Here is a 19,642-nt window from a genome sequence, read left to right on the forward strand (position 1 = left end):
ATGTGAAAGGGGAGAGAATTCCAGTGTGTGGGTGCGCAGAAAGTAAAAGTGCGTTGTCCGTATGTTTTGGTTTTGGTGTGTGGAATGGTGAGGATGCGACAGTCAGAAGAGGCACGGAGTTGTCTTGCTGGAGAATAGACGGTGAGGAGTTCAGAGAAGTAAGCAGGAGACGAGCCAGAAAAGAAGTTAAAGCAGAGGGTGGACAGTGTGTAGTCAATGCGGGCTTGAATAGGTAACCAGTGCAGTGTGTGAAGAAGTGGTGTTGCGTGATCTCGTTTTCGTGCTTTCAGAATGAGGCGTGCTGCCGAGTTTTGGACTTTTTGTAGTTTATGCAAGACTTGACTAATATTGTTAAAAACCTAGTAGTCAGTGTATAGATGCCTTCCCTAGTTTTATGTTATGTTGACTGAGATAGCCAAAAGCAGATATTAAATTGAAAATAGATGTTGGTTTCAAGTCTGAGGGGTTTGCTACACACGTATTGCTGTCATTTCAACAATGACCTTGTGTGTTGTTTCAAAATGGTCAGTTGCTTTTCAAGGAGAGGTAACTGCGGCCACAGTTAGTTTTACTCTGAGCTGGAGTTACGTCCCGTAAATACACGTGAAAGAAAATGAGCTGGTATGCGATAGTCCGTTTGCCTTAACACATATTGTATGCATAGCAGACAAGTGCGTTGTGCCGTGAACGGATTTTCTTGCACACATTCTGTTCTCCCAGTCTCAGTTTATGTTCTATCAACGTGACACCCCGGGCTTGACGGTACACATAATGGCTGCACCATCGCATAAATTACATACCATCCTGTTGGTTTCCATCAACGTGACACCCCAGCCTTGACGGTACACACAACTTGTGACTGCACCATCGTTACAATTACATACCATCCTGTTGGTTTCCATCAACATGACACCCCGGGCTTGACGGTACACACACTGACTGCACCATCGTTACAATTACATACCATCCTGTTGGTTTCCATCAACATGACACCCCAGCCTTGACGGTACACAGAATAGCTGCACCATCGCATAAATTACATACCATCCTGTTGGTTTCCATCAACATGACACCCCGGGCTTGACGGTACACAGAATGACTGCACCATCGCATAAATTACATACCATCCTGTTGGTTTCCATCAACGTGACACCCCAGCCTTGACGGTACACACAACTTGTGACTGCACCATCGTTACAATTACATACCATCCTGTTGGTTTCCATCAACATGACACCCCGGGCTTGACGGTACACACACTGACTGCACCATCGTTACAATTACATACCATCCTGTTGGTTTCCATCAACATGACACCCCAGCCTTGACGGTACACAGAATAGCTGCACCATCGCATAAATTACATACCATCCTGTTGGTTTCCATCAACGTGACACCCCAGCCTTGACGGTACACACAACTTGTGACTGCACCATCGTTACAATTACATACCATCCTGTTGGTTTCCATCAACATGACACCCCAGCCTTGACGGTACACAGAATGACTGCACCATCGCATAAATTACATACCATCCTGTTGGTTTCCATCAACGTGACACCCCAGCCTTGACGGTACACACAACTTGTGACTGCACCATCGTTACAATTACATACCATCCTGTTGGTTTCCATCAACATGACACCCCGGGCTTGACGGTACACACACTGACTGCACCATCGTTACAATTACATACCATCCTGTTGGTTTCCATCAACATGACACCCCAGCCTTGACGGTACACAGAATAGCTGCACCATCGCATAAATTACATACCATCCTGTTGGTTTCCATCAACGTGACACCCCAGCCTTGACGGTACACACAACTTGTGACTGCACAATCGTTACAATTACATACCATCCTGTTGGTTTCCATCAACATGACACCCCGGGCTTGACGGTACACACACTGACTGCACCATCGTTACAATTACATACCATCCTGTTGGTTTCCATCAACATGACACCCCAGCCTTGACGGTACACACAATGACTGCACCATCGTTACAATTACATACCATCCTGTTGGTTTCCATCAAGTGACACCCCAGCCTTGACGGTACACACACTGACTGCACCATCGTTACAATTACATACCATCCTGTTGGTTTCCATCAAGTGACACCCCAGCCTTGACGGTACACACAACGACTGCACCATCGTTACAATTACATACCATCCTGTTGGTTTCCATCAACGTGACACCCCAGCCTTGACGGTACACACAATGACTGCACCATCGTTACAATTACATACCATCCTGTTGGTTTCCATCAAGTGACACCCCAGCCTTGACGGTACACACAATGACTGCACCATCGCTTACAATTACATACCATCCTGTTGGTTTCCATCAACGTGACACCCCAGCCTTGACGGTACACACACTGATTGCACCATCGTTACAATTACATACCATCCTGTTGGTTTCCATCAACGTGACACCCCTGCCTTGACGGTACACAGAATGACTGCACCATCGCTTAAAATTACATACCCTGTTGGTTTCCATCAACGTGACACCCCAGCCTTGACGGTACACAGAATAGCTGCACCATCGCTTACAATTACATACCATCCTGTTGGTTTCCATCAACGTGACACCCCAGCCTTGACGGTACACAGAATAGCTGCACCATCGCTTACAATTACATACCATCCTGTTGGTTTCCATCAACGTGACACCCCTGCCTTGACGGTACACAGAATGACTGCACCATCGCTTAAAATTACATACCCTGTTGGTTTCCATCAACGTGACACCCCAGCCTTGACGGTACACACAATGACTGCACCATCGTTACAATTACATACCATCCTGTTGGTTTCCATCAACGTGACACCCCTGCCTTGACGGTACACAGAATGACTGCACCATCGCTTAAAATTACATACCCTGTTGGTTTCCATCATGTACCGTGCCTCAAATCTGCCCATGTGGATGACAAGTTTGTTAATTGTCGATGTTGGAAATTGTTGAATTTGTTAGCATTCAAAGACGAACATATACCTTTTCAAAAAGATCGAAGACAGAATTAAATAAAAACAAAATGAAAGCTAGTTTTTAAGAAACACAAGATGAAAGCTAGTATTTAAGAAAAAACAAGATGAAAGTTAGCGATGAAAGCTAGTGTTTAGAAAAAGCAAAATGATCGCTATTAGGACATTAATATATCAGAGAAGAAAAAGGCTGCTGCTGTGGTATAAAGACCCAATGTAGTACATGTACATTCCCAGTTTTAGTGAAAGGAGAAGTAACTGCTGCCACAACAGTTGATCTGTTCATAACTGGAGTTGTGTCCCGTATTTGTAAACGCTTGGACACTCGCTCCGTACTTTACTGGCAAAACGAAAACAACAACAAACACTTTTTAAACAGCAATGTTTCAGTCACTCGCGAAAGAGCTGATTTTCAAGTGCCTGTGTGTGTGTGTGTGCCTGTATGTGTGTGTGTGTGTGTGTGTGTGTGTGTGTGTGTGTGTGTGTGCGTGTGTGTGTGTGCGCACACACCCACACTAACACACACACACACGCGCGCGCGCGCACGCACGCGCGCACACGCACACACATGCACACACACACACTCACACACACATACACACACACACTCAACTCAACTCAACTCAACTCAACTCAAATTTTATTGGCTTCAATTTTCATAGAAGAATTTGTCTTGCGCTTGGGAGAAAGTAAGAGTATAACATATAAAAACAGCATTCATATCACATTTCATGTATCACACACAGTAATCACTAGTATAAGCCTACAATTATCACATTTGTACCTGTATCATACATGCAAATAAATAGTATCACATTTCCACGTATCACACACAATATATACATTACATAACATACAGCAAGCTTCCATCTCCCGCGCCCCCCCCCCTCCCACACATACATATCCTCGCACGTGCGTCGACTCCATACAAATGACATCATCAGTCCATTAACTAAAATGCACAATGACTAGTAGTGGGTACATGATACTTAATACGTGCTCAACTAGACCTGCTAACTAAAATAATAACAGAAACAAAAACAAGGACTGGGCACAACATTTACACGTGTGTGACCTACTTACATCAGGTGCCTGTGATCTATAAATAACAATGATTGCGTTTAAAGTAAAACATGAATAATGCCGATGTTTACTAACAATGAATACATAACAACTAAGATAAGAATGTATGTGCTTTCATAATATGATTATTTTATAAAACACACACACACACACACACACACACACACACACATACACACTGATGTATATGAATACGTATACTTATCCCTGCAAGTATCCAAGAGAGACTTAGACTAAGACTTAGAATATTTTATTGACATAAAGGGTAAGCATTTTAAGCCAAGGGCCTAATCTTACAACGTGCCCTTTACATTCACACTAACACATCCGCACGCATATAAACAACATAATATAATGAATTCATACAGGCATAACATGTAAATGCACAGTAAATAAGCATAAGCACCACGGCCACACGAAACGCAAAATCTAATATACGAAGTAAAACAATATGAATACTATATGCTATGAATATGTGATAAGACTTGAATATAATTATATAGTAATATTAATATAGTATACATTAGACAGAACTGTAAGATTCGCATGATTATGTCACCGCGGGTGTGTACTTACAGAGAACAGTTTAGATGTTTTTTTAAAGAAGATTTAAAAATATTTACAGATTTGCTAGTTTTAACATTCGAAGGAAGAGAGTTCCACCTTGACGGCCCAGCAAAGGCAAAACTAGTTTTATATAGATCTACACGGGTCCTTGGTAGTAGATATCTATCTGATCCTTATCCCCCCTCTGCTTCTTTCTCTCTGTAAACTTGTAGGGCTAGTTATTTTTCGGTAACTTACCCAACAACCAAAATCACTTACCCAACAACGGGCCTGAATCCTCGATAGCTCATGGGTAGAGACTGTACACATTGTGGATCTACTTTTTGCGACTCAAAAGTTCAGAACACTCTAATGTACAAAATATACATTTCTGGAGCAAACAAAACAACTGTCCTGTCTCCGACAGTATTTTTAATCTTCTTTTAATTTCGTTTCGTTTATTCCAGTTGAAAGAATATGTACTTCTAGAAGTATAAGGGAGATCATTGTGCTTTGTAAATTTTTACTTAGTAGTTTCCCCTGAATCTGTCCTTGCCGGGACGGTTTCTCTCTTCCTCTCTTTAAAGAGGTCTGGTGGCCCACGAAGTGTGAGTAATTTTCATTTCTTTTAATAAAGGATCCGACTCTAGTATGATTTACATTGTTTTGAGGTTGTAATCGTTTGTGTGATCGCTCTTGACACACATTTTTTGGTAGAGTAAGATTTGCAGTCTTCCACGTGGTTGTCGAGCTATTCCGCCATTTTTTCCTTGTTGTAGATCTGGTTTACTTTTCTGAGTTTGTGATTTTGTTCATTATGGGGGCGAGGACGCCCCCATTCTATACGGATAGTTTCGAGGTTGACCATGGGCAGCGCCATTTTGTTGTGAAATACGTCATCAGTTTGTGTACACAGGAAGTTGTGAAATCCGTCACCCTATGGGAGGGGTGACGTCAAAATTGGTCATCACAGAGTTTGTGTAACACAGGAAGTTGTGAAATACGTCACCCTATGGGAGGGGTGACGTCAAAATTGTTCAACAAAAACATGATATGTCGCATTGTGCAGGGTCAACTGCAACAAACTCAAACCGAGCCATTCATACCTAGCTGTATTTGAGTGACTTATATACCCGACATTTTTATTTCTTATTTTTAGCACAGGTGTAGGAAAAATCATGAACCAAAATGTTATTTATTTTCTAATTTAACATTTTTTTTACAAATATGACCATGGTCTTTTAAACATACAGTGACATTAAACATTGTTATGTTAAAAAAAAGAAAAAAGAAAAAAAGCTTTTGTGCACAAATCAGAAAATACATTGTACATTTTACCTACAGGCCAAACCGTGAGTGTCTGTGGCAAAGCCCGACCCAGGAAATTGCACTGATTTTATATTTAGATCAGAGAGAAATTGTCAAGAACAGGCGCTTGCATTTGGATGTGTCCAATGATAGTAGGTTTGGTTGTGATCAATCAGAATAATGTAGGAATAAAAATGTATGACAGTTTAGTATGATGACATGTAATTCACATATGCTGAAATATGATATTATACATCATGTAATATTATTATGGCTGTTGCTATGACCATGAAACCCAACAAAGGTTTAATGTAATGTAATTCAAAATACCAAAACCGAGCACCTATTAATCTCGTCTTTGCGCGTGAAGATTGAGGCCGTCTGCCAGTAGCGGTTAGGTCATACAGTGGAACCCCTCTCTAGCGACCTTTAAAATGTTGACAAAAATCGGTCCTTGTGGAGGGGGGTCCTTACAGAGGGAGGGGGGCGGAGTCAGGGGGCCACAAAGAAAGTCAGATTTAAAAAAAAAAAGAAAACAGAGAAGTTTGAGTTGCTGACGACCGTTCTCTCTGAAAGCAAACTGCTTCGATTTCATGTTTGTCCTTGGTGTCCACCAGTTCTGGTGCATGTACTACCCTGGCCAAGTTTCCTCTCAAGACATCAAAGAGACCGCCCCAGTATACTCTACAGCCTCTGGGCGAACCACCTCTCATAGCTAAAACTGGGTCAATGACCCCTGGGAAGAAGGTCAGTGTCTATAAAAATTTTACTCCTAGGCCTGCGGCCAGGGGGGGGGGGGGGGGAGTATACCGGTACCATTTGAGAATCAGACCAAATGAGAATTGAACCATTTGAGAACATCCTTTTTTTTCAATCACTACATCGAAGGCCTGCGGCCCGGGGTTCACATGGGTTGGTTTGTTTGTTTGTTTCAAACCCACACCCATATACACACATTTCCCATTTAAACCATTTGTCGGCCCCCTGTCGATATTTATCGACTAAGTTCCTTGTTTGAGAGTGTTGTTAGTGTTGTTGTAGGAATTATAGTAAAAGTAAGAAGCGTGCCGACTTCGGTCGATGTAGTGTTTTCTTGGTTTTAAGTTATGGTAAAAGAAAACGACTCGGAACGAAGGCCCCAGTGCTTCAGTTGTGTGTTTGGATAATTCGATTTTTTGTGTACCCCATTTGCCACCAAGCGTTGGTTTTTTTGGTCGCGACTGCGGTGGTTTAGAGGTTGCGATTTTGTGTTTTGATTCTTTTCATATTAGTTTGTACTTTTTCTTATGGTTTCTTTTGTTTACATATGTTTCAGTTTTTTACCGTCTTCACTTCACTTTACTTTACAATAAAGAATCTTGGTAAAACTATCTGGGGCGTGAGCGCAAGAATCCGCGAGCCAGAATAGTAAAAAAAACTTCGCCACTATGATGTCTCAAGAAAAGACTGCTCGAGCCCGAACCCTCTCCATCACCAACCAACGACTGGCAGAGGTGGAACTCGAGCTGCAGATTGCAGAGGAACAGTACCAGCTGGCAAAAAGGAAAGCCTGCCTTACCAAGGAACTGGCGGAGCTGAGCGCCCTCAGGCTGAGGGACGAGCCCAGCCTCCACACTGTTCAAAGAACGATCAAGAATGAGCCCGCCTTCCAGGACTACTCCACGTCCACCACGCACGAACGTCGATGGCACGAGCCAAGATTGTCGAACGACGATGCCTACAGCCAGCCGTCTAACGCATCATCTCCCACTCTTTCCAGAGCCTCTTCCCGCCTCAATACACAGGGATCTGCAGTTGGACCCAGGCAGAACCACACGTCCCTACCAGTCCAGTCATCACATGACGCTGCCTCATTGTTTTGGATGAAGCGGGATCTCTTGACTCATCGATTGACTCCGTTCGATGAACGCCCGGAGTCATTCCACGTTTGGAAAGACTGTTTTACATCCATCATGCTCGACTTGGATGTCTCTCCTGCCGAGGAGCTGGACCTCCTGGCCAAGTACCTTGGACCAGAGTCCAAGAGGTATGCCCAGAGCCTGAGGTCCGCCAACATCGGGAATCCTCAGAGAGGACTCCAACTCCTCTGGAAGCGCCTGGACGAGCGGTTTGGCTCACCTGAGCTCATTGAGGCATGCCTGAAGGCAAGGCTGGAGGAGTTTCCACCTATCTCTAAAGATCAGCGCAGCCTCTATGAGTTGAGCGACCTCCTCGAAGAAATCTTGTCAGCCAAGATGAACCCTGTCCTCGCCACACTGTTTGCCCTTTACGACTCGTCTACAGGGGTCAACATGGTGGTACGGAAGCTTCCTCACCATCTCAGACAGAAGTGGGTCATGCGCGCAGCGACATACAAAAGCAATCACCGCGTCCCATTCCCCCCCCCCCCCCCCCCCTTTGAGTTTTTTGTGGACTTCGTTAAAACTTGCGCCACAATTCAGAACGACCCGGCCTTCAATTTGGAGAACGACAAAAAAGCCAAGCCAGTGCTCTCCAGAAAGACCAACTTTGAAGCAAAACCCGAGCTTTGCCCAATCCACACAACCGCAAGGCACTCTTTGCTGGAGTGTAAAGGCTTCGCAGCAAAATCACTTAGTGAAAAGAAGGCAACCCTGAAAGAGAAAGGAGTGTGCTACAGATGCCTTTCTTCCACCAGCCACAGGGCAAAGGACTGCAATATGTCGGTCAAGTGCAGTGTCTGCTCTGGAAGGCACCACACCACCATGCATCAGGACAGACCATCAGCATCCTTGAATCCCATCAGAGAGCATGGCGGGGAGGTGTCCGCAAAGTGCACCACCTTGTGCAAAGGGGGTCACCTGAGCAGATCCTGCGGTAAGGTGGTGAAGGTCAAAGTTTTTCCCCCTGAAAAGACCAAGGGGATCCAAGTTTACGCGATCTTGGATGACCAAAGCAATGCCTCCCTGGCAACGCCGGAGCTGATGGATCAGCTAGGCTCGTCCCCCAGTGAAATTGAATATCAGCTAACGTCCTGCGGCGGAACACAAGCGATGAGTGGTCGTCAGCTCCGGAACATCACTGTCCAGTCCACTGACGGAAGGTCCTTGACCTTGCCCCACGTACTTGAAGCCCACCACGTGCTGGAGCAAATTGTTGGCCCACCGAAATCGCCATTTGCACAGCGACTGCCTCTTGGCTGGGTAATCATCGGGGATGTGTGCCTCAACAAAGTCCACAAACCATCGACCATCAGAGTTGCCAAGACGAGCGTCATTGATGGAAGAAGGACCATTTTTGAACCTTGCCCGTTCAACTTGAAGGTCGACGTCGCCAAAGATGTCGGAGCTGAAGTTTTCCAGCGAACGCAAGAAGATGACAAGGTTGGGCTGTCCGTGGAGGACAAAGCATTTTTGGCTCTCATGGATGAGAAATTCAAGCAAAATGAAGAAGGGCGTTGGTCGGCTCCTCTTCCCCTGAGATCGGAAAAACCAATCCCCACCTGCAATCGGTCCCAAGCTGTCAGTCGTGCCAAGGCCTTGGAGGCATCACTGAAGAAGAACCCCGTAAAAAGAGAACACTTCTTCCAGTTTATGGAGAAGATCCTGAAGAGTGGCTCCGCTGAAGAGGTCCCCCAGGGTAAAGCTGAACACTGCTGGTACCTTCCACTTTTCGGAGTGTACCACCCCAAAAAACCTGACAAACTCCGCGGTGTATTTGACTCGTCAGCGACCTTCGAAGGCGTCTCTCTGAACTCGCTGCTGCTGTCTGGGCCAGACTTGACAAACAGCCTCCTTGGCATTCTGCTGAGGTTCCGCAGAGATGCAGTGGCAATAGCTGGGGACATAGAACAGATGTTCTACCAGTTTTTCGTTGACCAAGAACACCGAGATCTCCTACGCTTCTTTTGGTACCGAGGCAACAACTTTGACGCACCCCTCGTGGAACACAGGATGTGTGTCCATGTCTTTGGCAACAGTCCATCTCCAGCGGTTGCTACCTACGGCCTCCGGAAGAGCATTGCCCACAGTGCGCCAGATGTGAAGAAGTTCGTCGAGCGGGACTTCTATGTTGACGACGGGATCACCTCCGTTCCTGAAGTCGACCAAGCTGTCCACCTCATGCAGCGCACGCAAAGAGAGCTTCAAAAAAACGGCGGGATCAATCTCCACAAGGTTGTTTCAAATAGCAGGAGTGTTTTGGCAGCCTTTCCCAGAGAAGAACTGTCCACAGAGCTGCAAAACCTCCAGCCTACTGATCCCTTACCAACTCATGGATGTTTGGGTTTGAGCTGGAACTTGGAAAGAGATACATTTGACATTTCCCCCCAGGTTTCCAATGGAGATTTTTCTCGAAGAGGGGTCTTATCCACCATCAACGGGATTTATGACCCTCTTGGTTTCCTCGCTCCAGCAACCATCAGTGGCAAGATTTTCCTGCGAGAGGTGTCTCCAGATGGCAAGGCCTGGGACAAACCCATCCCGGACAACTTCCGCCACCGTTGGGAGCTGTGGAAACAGTCCCTCCAAGACATCAAAGGGCTCGAAACACCTCGCATGTTTCTTCCAACATCCCTTACCCAGTCACCCGATGCTAAATACCACGTCTTCTGCGATGCTTCAGAGAAGGCTATCTCTTCAGTGGCCTACGTTCAGGTGCCCCATGAACAAGGCTTTCACCTTGGGTTTGTGATGGGAAAAGCCAAACTTGCCCCATTTAGCGGCCACACCATCCCTCGCCTGGAGCTCTGCAGTGCGGTTCTTGCCACAGAGATATGGCAGTTGATTGAACAAGAGCTTGATTTGAGTTCGCCCACTGTGACTTTCTACACTGACAGCAACGTCGTGCTCGGTTACATCAAGAATGAGAAGAGACGTTTCTTCACATACGTCACTAACAGAGTAGAGAGGATCAGGCGATTGACATCCCCAGACCAGTGGCATCATGTGCCCACCAACCTCAACCCTGCCGACGCGGCAACAAGGAGTTCACCGGAGAACCTGGGTCAGAAACTGCAGGTCTGGCTTGGCGGCCCTAGTGAGTTCCTACAAAATAGACCCACACCCGTCGATCTACAAACCTTCCCATTAATCTCACCTGATGCTGACAAGGAGATTAGGCCACAGGTCTGCAAGACCGAGGTATCTTCCAAAACTCAACCCTCAACCCTCTTATCCCCACTGGGCGAAAAGTCACGTTTTGGCACTATAACGTGGCATATAACATGAAACATGAAGTTAATCAACTGAATTTTGTGGCATTATACCTGTGCGATTCACATCAAGTTAGAAAAACTGCCGTAACGCAATAAAATCCCTGGGATTTTAGCAGGGTGCAAAACACGGTAAAACATCGAGTTTTGGTGTCTGTGTTTTGGACGTTTTCGCTACGTTAACGCACGGCGATTCACGTCGTGTTAAACGCGTTTCAGCAGTGCGCAAAACACCACAAAACCTATGGAGTTACGATACGTTTTTCTGGTTTCTAAAACTTGATGTTAGAGTGTTGTTTTGATGGATTATTCTGCGTTTTCATCAGCCTGGTGCCGAACCCCGGCCGCCTCTCGGCGAGTCTGCAGAATCAGACGATTATCGGCTTCCTCTCTCTCTCTTTCTCTCTCAGCACGGTCACACACACACACACACACACACACACACACACACACACACACACACACACACACACATACACACACACACATATATATATATATATATATATGATATAATATATATATATATATATATATATAATTATATACATACACACACACACATTGCACCGGCATACACCATACACACACACACACACACACACACACACACATTCACACCGTCACTGCACACACACATTATAACTGACATATAATGACACACAAACGGTACACACAGGCACACGCACAGGCACACACTGTGCACACACTGGGACACACAAACATACACACACACACACACAAACACACACACACATGCACGCGCGCGCACACACTATGGGCACACACACTCGCACACACACACACACACACACACACACACACACACACACACCTTTTTTGGTATCTCTTATTTTCTCCATAAGAGCCTTGTAAGTGCACAAGAGGAGATACAGTACGAATAGCCCGTGCGTTGAACAGAGAAAGTAGGTCATTTTAAACTGACAATTTTTGGCCAGCCAGATAAGAGTTCGTCTCTATTCCTTAGCAAACCTCCGGTACCGAGCGAGTTAATCATTTTCAAATGTGTTGCTGAGGCGAGCTTTGCTGGCCCTGAGAAAGCCGACTGACCACAAAGAGGTCTTTGTTCTAGTTCCCCCCCTCCCCAAAACATCCGGCCGAGAGGGTGGCTGATTGACTGGACTTTACTCTCCATGTATCTGCAGGAAGTGACTCGAGTTGGAGATTTTAGGATTTTCATTGCCCTTCCTTTTCTGATAATGTTTTAATCACATAGTTTTTGGATGCAACACATAATGTCCTTTTTATATTTAGTCAAGTTTTGACTAAATATTTTAACATCGAGGGGGAATCGAAACGAGGGTCGTGGTGTATGTGCGTGTGTGTGTGTGTGTGTGTGTGTGTAGAGCGATTCAGACTAAACTACTGGACCGATCTTTATGAAATTTGACATGAGAGTTCCTGGGTATGAAATCCCCGAACGTTTTTTTCATTTTTTTGATAAATGTCTTTGATGACGTCATATCCGGCTTTTCGTGAAAGTTGAGGCGGCACTGTCACGCCCTCATTTTTCAACCAAATTGGTTGAAATTTTGGTCAAGTAATCTTCGACGAAGCCCGGACTTCGGTATTGCATTTCAGCTTGGTGGCTTAAAAATTAATTAATGACTTTGGTCATTAAAAATCGGAAAATTGTAAAAAAAAATAAAAATTTATAAAACGATCCAAATTTACGTTTATCTTATTCTCCATCATTTGCTGATTCCAAAAACATATAAATATGTTATATTCGGATTAAAAACAAGCTCTGAAAATTAAATATATAAAAATTATTATCAAAATTAAATTGTCCAAATCAATTTAAAAACACTTTCATCTTATTCCTTGTCGGTTCCTGATTCCAAAAACATATAGATATGATATGTTTGGATTAAAAACACGCTCAGAAAGTTAAAACAAAGAGAGGTACAGAAAAGCGTGCTATCCTTCTTAGCGCAACTACTACCCCGCTCTTCTTGTCAACTTCACTGCCTTTGCCATGAGCGGTGGACTGACGATGCTACGAGTATACGGTCTTGCTGAAAAATGGCATTGCGTTCAGTTTCATTCTGTGAGTTCGACAGCTACTTGACTAAATATTGTATTTTCGCCTTACGCGACTTGTTACATTTAGTCAAGTTTTGACTAAATGTTTTAACGTAGAGGGGGGAATCGAGACGAGGGTCGTGGTGTATGTGCGTGTGTGTGTGTGTGTGTCTGTCTGTCTGTGTGTGTGTGTAGAGCGATTCAGACTAAACTACTGGACCGATCTTTATGAAATTTGACATGAGAGTTCCTGGGTATGAAATCCCCATATGTTTTTTTCATTTTTTCAATAAATGTCTTTGATGACGTCATATCCGGCTTTTCGTGAAAGTTGAGGCGGCACTGTCACGCTCTCATTTTTCAACCAAATTGGTTGAACTTTTGGTCAAGTAATCTTCGACGAAGGCCGGGGTTTGGTATTGCATTTCAGCTTGGTGGCTTAAAAACTAATGAGTGAGTTTAGTCATTAAAAATCTGAAAATTGTAAAAAAAAAAAACTTTTTATAAAAAGATCCAAATTTACGTTCATCTTATTCTTTATCATTGTCTCATTCCAAAAACATATAAATATGTTATATTTGGATTAAAAACAAGCTCTGAAAATTAAAAATATAAAAATTATTATCAAAATTAAATTGTCCTAATCAATTTAAAAACACCTTCATCTTATTCCTTGTCGGTTCCTGATTCCAAAAACATATAGATATGATATGTTTGGATTAAAAACACGCTCAGAAAGTTAAAACGAAGAGAGGTACAGAAAAGCGTGCTATCCTTCTCAGCGCAAGTACTACCCCGCTCTTCTTGTCAATTTCACTGCCTTTGCCGTGCGCGGTGGACTGACGATGCTACGAGTGTTGCATTGCGTTCAGTTTCATTCTGTGAGTTCGACAGCTACTTGACTAAATGTTGTATTTTCGCCTTACGCGACTTGTTAGAGGGGGAATCGAGACGAGGGTCGTGGTGAATGTGTGTGTGTGTGTGTGTGTGTGTGTGTGTGTGTGTGTGTGTGTGTGTGTGTGTAGAGCGATTCAGAGTAAACTACTGGACCGATCTTTATGAAATTTGACATGAGAGTTCCTGGGTATGATATCCCCGGATGTTTTTTTTCATTTTTTCGATAAATGTCTTTGATGACGTCATATCCGGCTTTTTGTAAAAGTTGAGGCGGCACTGTCACACCCTCATTTTTCAATCAAATTGATTGAAATTTTGGCCAAGCAATCTTCGACAAAGGCCGGACTTTGGTATTGCATTTCAGCTTGGTGGCTTAAAAATTAATTAATGACTTTGGTCATTAAAAATCTAAAATTGTAAAAAAACAATTTTTTTTATAAAATGATCCAAATTTACGTTCATCTTATTCTTCATCATTTTCTGATTCCGAAAACATATAAATATGTTGTATTTGGATTAAAAACAAGCTCTGAAAATTAAAAAAATTAAAATTATGATCAAAGTTAAATTTTCGAAATCAATTTAAAAACACTTTCATCTCATTCCTTGTCGGTTCCTGATTCCAAAAACATATAGATATGACATGTTTGGATTAAAAACACGCTCAGAAAGTTAAAACGAAGAGAGGTACAGAAAAGCGTGCTATCCTTCTCAGCGCAACTACTACCCCGCTCTTCTTGTCAATTTCACTGCCTTTGCCATGAGCGGTGGACTGACGATGCTACGAGTATACGGTCTTGTTGAAAAATTGCATTGCGTTCAGTTTCATTCTGTGAGTTCGACAGCTTGACTAAATGTTGTATTTTCGCCTTACGCGACTTGTTTGTTACATTTAGTCGGTCTGGTGCGTGTGGTTTGAATGCCGTCCTGATAAATGTCTTTTAAAAACACATTCACAGTAACATCTTCGACGCAGACACAGACAGTTAATTAGGAAGGGCTCCTAATATGGACCACTTTTTGTTTCATGCTGATAACTAGCTTGTTTTCTTGCGAAGAGTTTTATTTTGTGTTTGGTAGTCCTTCTCTCAATCAATATGAGGCTTATATCGCGCGTATTCCGTGGGTACAGTTCTAAGCGCAGGGATTTAAAAAAATAATAATTATGCAATTTATATCGCGCACATATTCAAGGCGCATGGATTTATTTATGCCGTGTGAGATGGAATTTTTTTTACACAATACATCACGCATTCACATCGGCCAGCAGATCGCAGCCATTTCGGCGCACATCCTACTTTTCACGATCACGGCCTATCTCTCTTAGGTTAACCGTTAGGCCTAATTAGAGTGAAATAGCTTTGATAGACATTCAGCAAAAATTAAATACAGTCAAAATCACAAATGGTCCATAATAGGAGCCTGGGCGCCTAATATGGACCAGTGAAGCGGCCTTCACAAATCACTGTAAAAAGCCCCCTATACTTCAAAATAACATGATACAGCTCAGTGTACAAGTCAGACTAATTTTAATATGCTTTAGATTGATCTGTTTCGGGTTGATGAGAGCATTATTTGAAGAACACCAGGAAACTAAAGAAGCTTATCAAAAACAGAGTAAAAATAAGTGAAATTATCAACTTCCACGAAAAGAAGACTTTTTTTTTTAAATCTCGAAGACTAGTTATAGGTTATTTCCAGCAAGCTTCTTAATGAATTAATGAAAATAGCTTTTAGCTTTTTTTTCTTCGATTTGTTGAAGGTGGTCCATATTAGGGGACTCGCACATACTTTGAGATTTTGCCATTATTTTTTGTTTGCAGTAGAAACTCGGGGTCAACACTGCTAAAATGTAACAAATGCGGTCTTAGCTGTCATATATGGTAATTTTTGTGTGATAAAAGCTTTGGCTGTGGACACTGAGAAACGAGTCCGTTTTAGGCGGTAAATTTAGAGTGAACGCTGCCAAACTGAATGAAAAAAATTAGAAAAAGCCTAACGGTTTTGAGATTTGTGTTTCTGCAACTGTTTTGACATGTGCGAGTTATCCAGAGAGGTTGAATACAGCGAACAAAACTTTTTTGAGCGCTCTAGCACCGTTAGTTTTTCAGAACAGGAGGGGGTCCATAATTATTAGGAGCCGGTCCATATTAGGAGCCCTTCCCCCATATCTACGTGAAGCTACCACCGCTCGGCTTTACACACACACACTTTTAATCATTATTATTATTATTATGGGGAGCTTATATAGCGCGAACCGCAACTGTGCTCTCCGCGGTTTACATATTAATTTCTGCCGTTTGAAATGGAATTTTTTACAGACAGACAGACAAACAGACTTACCTTACTTACCTATTCAGCCACAAATATAACAATATTCCACATAACAAAAATTAAAAAAATAAGTCTACAAAACCGCTCCAGTCCAACCATATTCCGCGTACACAATCTTCACTTCCATCCCCATTTTGAAACATCGCAACAGACTTCCAGATATGATTATAACACGACCATATGTGTTCTCTGGTTGCATGTTTGTTCAGTGTCTTGTCCCCACATAAAGCATATTAACTCTACCTGTCCTAAAGCCAGTTGCAGTTCTAAGAGGACGTTAAAACTAATTATCACACACACACACACACACACACACACCACACCACACACACACACACACACACACACACACACACACACACACACACACACACACACACACACACACACACATTTGAAAGATCCCATGTATGTTTTATGATTGTTGTTTTGGTCTGAATACAACTTTGGAATCTTACTACACTCATAGACCTATATTAATATAGGTCCCTGCTACACTCTTGTTGATTTTACATTTAAGTTGTCAGAAGTATTTTGTTCGTCGGTTCGTGTCTGGTGCGTGTGGTTTGAATGCCGCCCTGACAAATGTCTTTTAAAAACACATTCACGGTAACATCTTCGACGCAGACACAGACAGTTAGGAAGGGCTCCTAATATGGACCACTTTTTGTTTCATGCTGATAACTAGCTTGTTTTCTTGCGAAGAAGTTTTATTTTGTGTTTGGTAGTCCTTCTCTCTTAGGTTAGCCGTTAGGCCTAATTAGAGTGAAATAGCTTTGATAGACATTCAGCAAAAATTAAATACATACAAAATCACAAATGGTACATATTAGGAGCCTGGGCGCCTAATATGGACCAGTGAAGCGGCCTTCACGAATCACTGTAAAAAAAGCCCCCTATACTTCAAAATAGCATGATACAACTTAGTGTACAAGTCAGACTAATTCAAATATGCTTTAGATTGATCTGTTTCGGGTTGATGAGAGCATTATTTGAAGAACACCAGGAAACTAAAGAAGCTTATCAAAAACAGAGTGAAAATAAGTAAAATTATCAACTTGCACGAAAAGAAGACTTTTTGTAATTTATTTTTAAAACTGATCTCGAGGGCTAGTAATAGGTTATTTCCAGCAAGCTTCTTAATGAATTAATGAAAAAAGCCTTTAGCTTCTTTTTCTTCGATTTGTTGAAGGTGGTCCATATTTTAGGGGACTCGCACATACTTTGAGATTTTGCTATTGATTTTTTGTTTGAAGTAGAAACTTGGGGTCAACACTGCTAAAATGTAACAAATGCGGTCTTAGCTGTCATAGCAATTTTTGTGTGAAAGCTTTGGCTGTGGACAGAAACGAGTCCGTTTTAGGCAGCACATTTAGAGTGAACGCTGCCAAAAGTGAAAACAAGTCGCGTAAGGCGAAAATACAATATTTAGTCAAGTAGCTGTCATTTTTCAGCAAGACCGTATACTCGTAGCATCGTCAGTCCACCGCTCATGGCAAAGGCAGTGAAATTGACAAGAAGAGCGGGGTAGTAGTTGCGCTAAGAAGGATAGCACGCTTTTCTGTACCTCTCTTTGTTTTAACTTTCTGAGCGTGTTTTTAATCCAAACATATCATATTTATATGTTTTTGGAATCAGGAACCGACAAGGAATAAGATGAAAGTGTTTTTAAATTGATTTGGACAATTTAATTTTGATAATAATTTTTATATATTTAATTTTCAGAGCTTGTTTTTAATCCGAATATAACATATTTATATGTTTTTGGAATCAGCAAATGATGGAGAATAAGATAAACGTAAATTTGGATCGTTTTAGAAATTTTTATTTTTTTTTACAATTTTCCGATTTTTAATGACCAAAGTCATTAATTAATTTTTAAGCCACCAAGCTGAAATGCAATACCAAACCCCGGGCTTCGTCGAAGATTACTTGACCAAAATTTCAACCAATTTGGTTGAAAAATGAGGGCGTGACAGTGCCGCCTCAACTTTCACGAAAAGCCGGATATGACGTCATCAAAGACATTTATCAAAAAAATGAAAAAAACGTTCGGGCATTTCATACCCAGGAACTCTCATGTCAAATTTCATAAAGATCGGTCCAGTAGTTTAGTCTGAATCGCTCTACACACACACACAGACAGACAGACAGACGCACATACACCACGACCCTCGTTTCGATTCCCCCTCGATGTTAAAATATTTAGTCAAAACTTGACTAAATATAAAAAGAGAAAAAGCCTAACAGTTTTGAGATTTGTGTTTCTGCAACTGTTTTGACATGTGCAAGTTATCCAGAGAGGGTGAATACAGCGATCACTTTGTCCGCACGTCGCTGGGCATATCAGCGCAGTTCAACGTTGCCAGAGACCAAAGAAGCGCTTTACTCAGGTCGCAGCGCGCGGCGGCTCACTGGAGGAATGTTTGAAAACTATCTGTGCTCGACTGCCAGCAGACCACAGGCACATTACACCCAATAAAGTTTGGACTTGTACTGGCAGAGAGCGAATGCAAATTCTTGTAGGCATACCGCACAGACGCAACATAGCATATACAGACAATAACACCCACAACACTTCAACAGCATATGAAAGGAATAAAAATAAATCCGCAAATCGCGCACAATACACCAGTTAGAAAAACAAGGAGTACCAAAGCGGCGTGCAGAAACTAAACTGACTCGGAGACTGAGAAGAAACATTTATCACACGATGTGGATAGCAAACATTAAAATAAAACAGATAAGTCAAGCAAAAAATAAACACAAATATCGAAAACACAATAAACAAAGGTAAAGAAAACAAAAAGAGATGCTTGCCGACAGTCAGTGTGTGAGTGCGTGGTTTGTGCGTCAGCGGGGTGTGTGTGTGTGTGTGTGTGTGTGTGCGCGTGCATGCGTGCGTAGCGGCTACGTTCTTGCGTGAGTGTGTGCGTTCGAATGAGAAAGAAGAGAGAGAGAGGATTGAAGAATGAGGTCACGCTCTCTGTCACATGAATACATATACACACACTGAAGGCTACCTCGGACACGAACACTTGCCAACAACTGTGGTTGGACATGCTTTTGAAATGGAATATTTTTTCGACATGATTTCTGGACATACGAATCCCGCTGTGTTGCCTACTGATGTTGCGAATGATGAAGGTTTTGAGTTGACTGACCTTGAGGAGGTATTGCATCAGGCGTTTATCGTCTCAAATTATATCCTTGCTACTTTTCAGGAGTCAACTATTGCCATTCATGGTAACTTGGA

The 19,642-nt window shown here is 42.7% G+C and overlaps 1 protein-coding gene and 1 long non-coding RNA gene across 2 annotated transcripts in view; one reads left to right on the forward strand and one right to left on the reverse strand.

Annotated features, from left to right (window-relative positions):
- The window catches only part of LOC138963528 (uncharacterized), a 3,106-nt gene extending 2,255 nt beyond the window's left edge, over positions 1–851 (reverse strand). The window contains exon 1 of the long non-coding RNA XR_011454843.1: positions 801–851. This is a non-coding gene — a long non-coding RNA (uncharacterized lncRNA). The remainder of the gene's footprint in view (positions 1–800) is intronic.
- Positions 1–19,642, forward strand: part of LOC138963941 (multiple epidermal growth factor-like domains protein 11) — a 231,214-nt gene that overhangs the window by 68,596 nt on the left and 142,976 nt on the right. The window lies entirely within an intron of this gene.

The sequence above is a fragment of the Littorina saxatilis genome, linkage group LG4 (assembly GCF_037325665.1).
Source record: "Littorina saxatilis isolate snail1 linkage group LG4, US_GU_Lsax_2.0, whole genome shotgun sequence".
In the NCBI taxonomy this organism is placed as follows: domain Eukaryota; kingdom Metazoa; phylum Mollusca; class Gastropoda; order Littorinimorpha; family Littorinidae; genus Littorina; species Littorina saxatilis.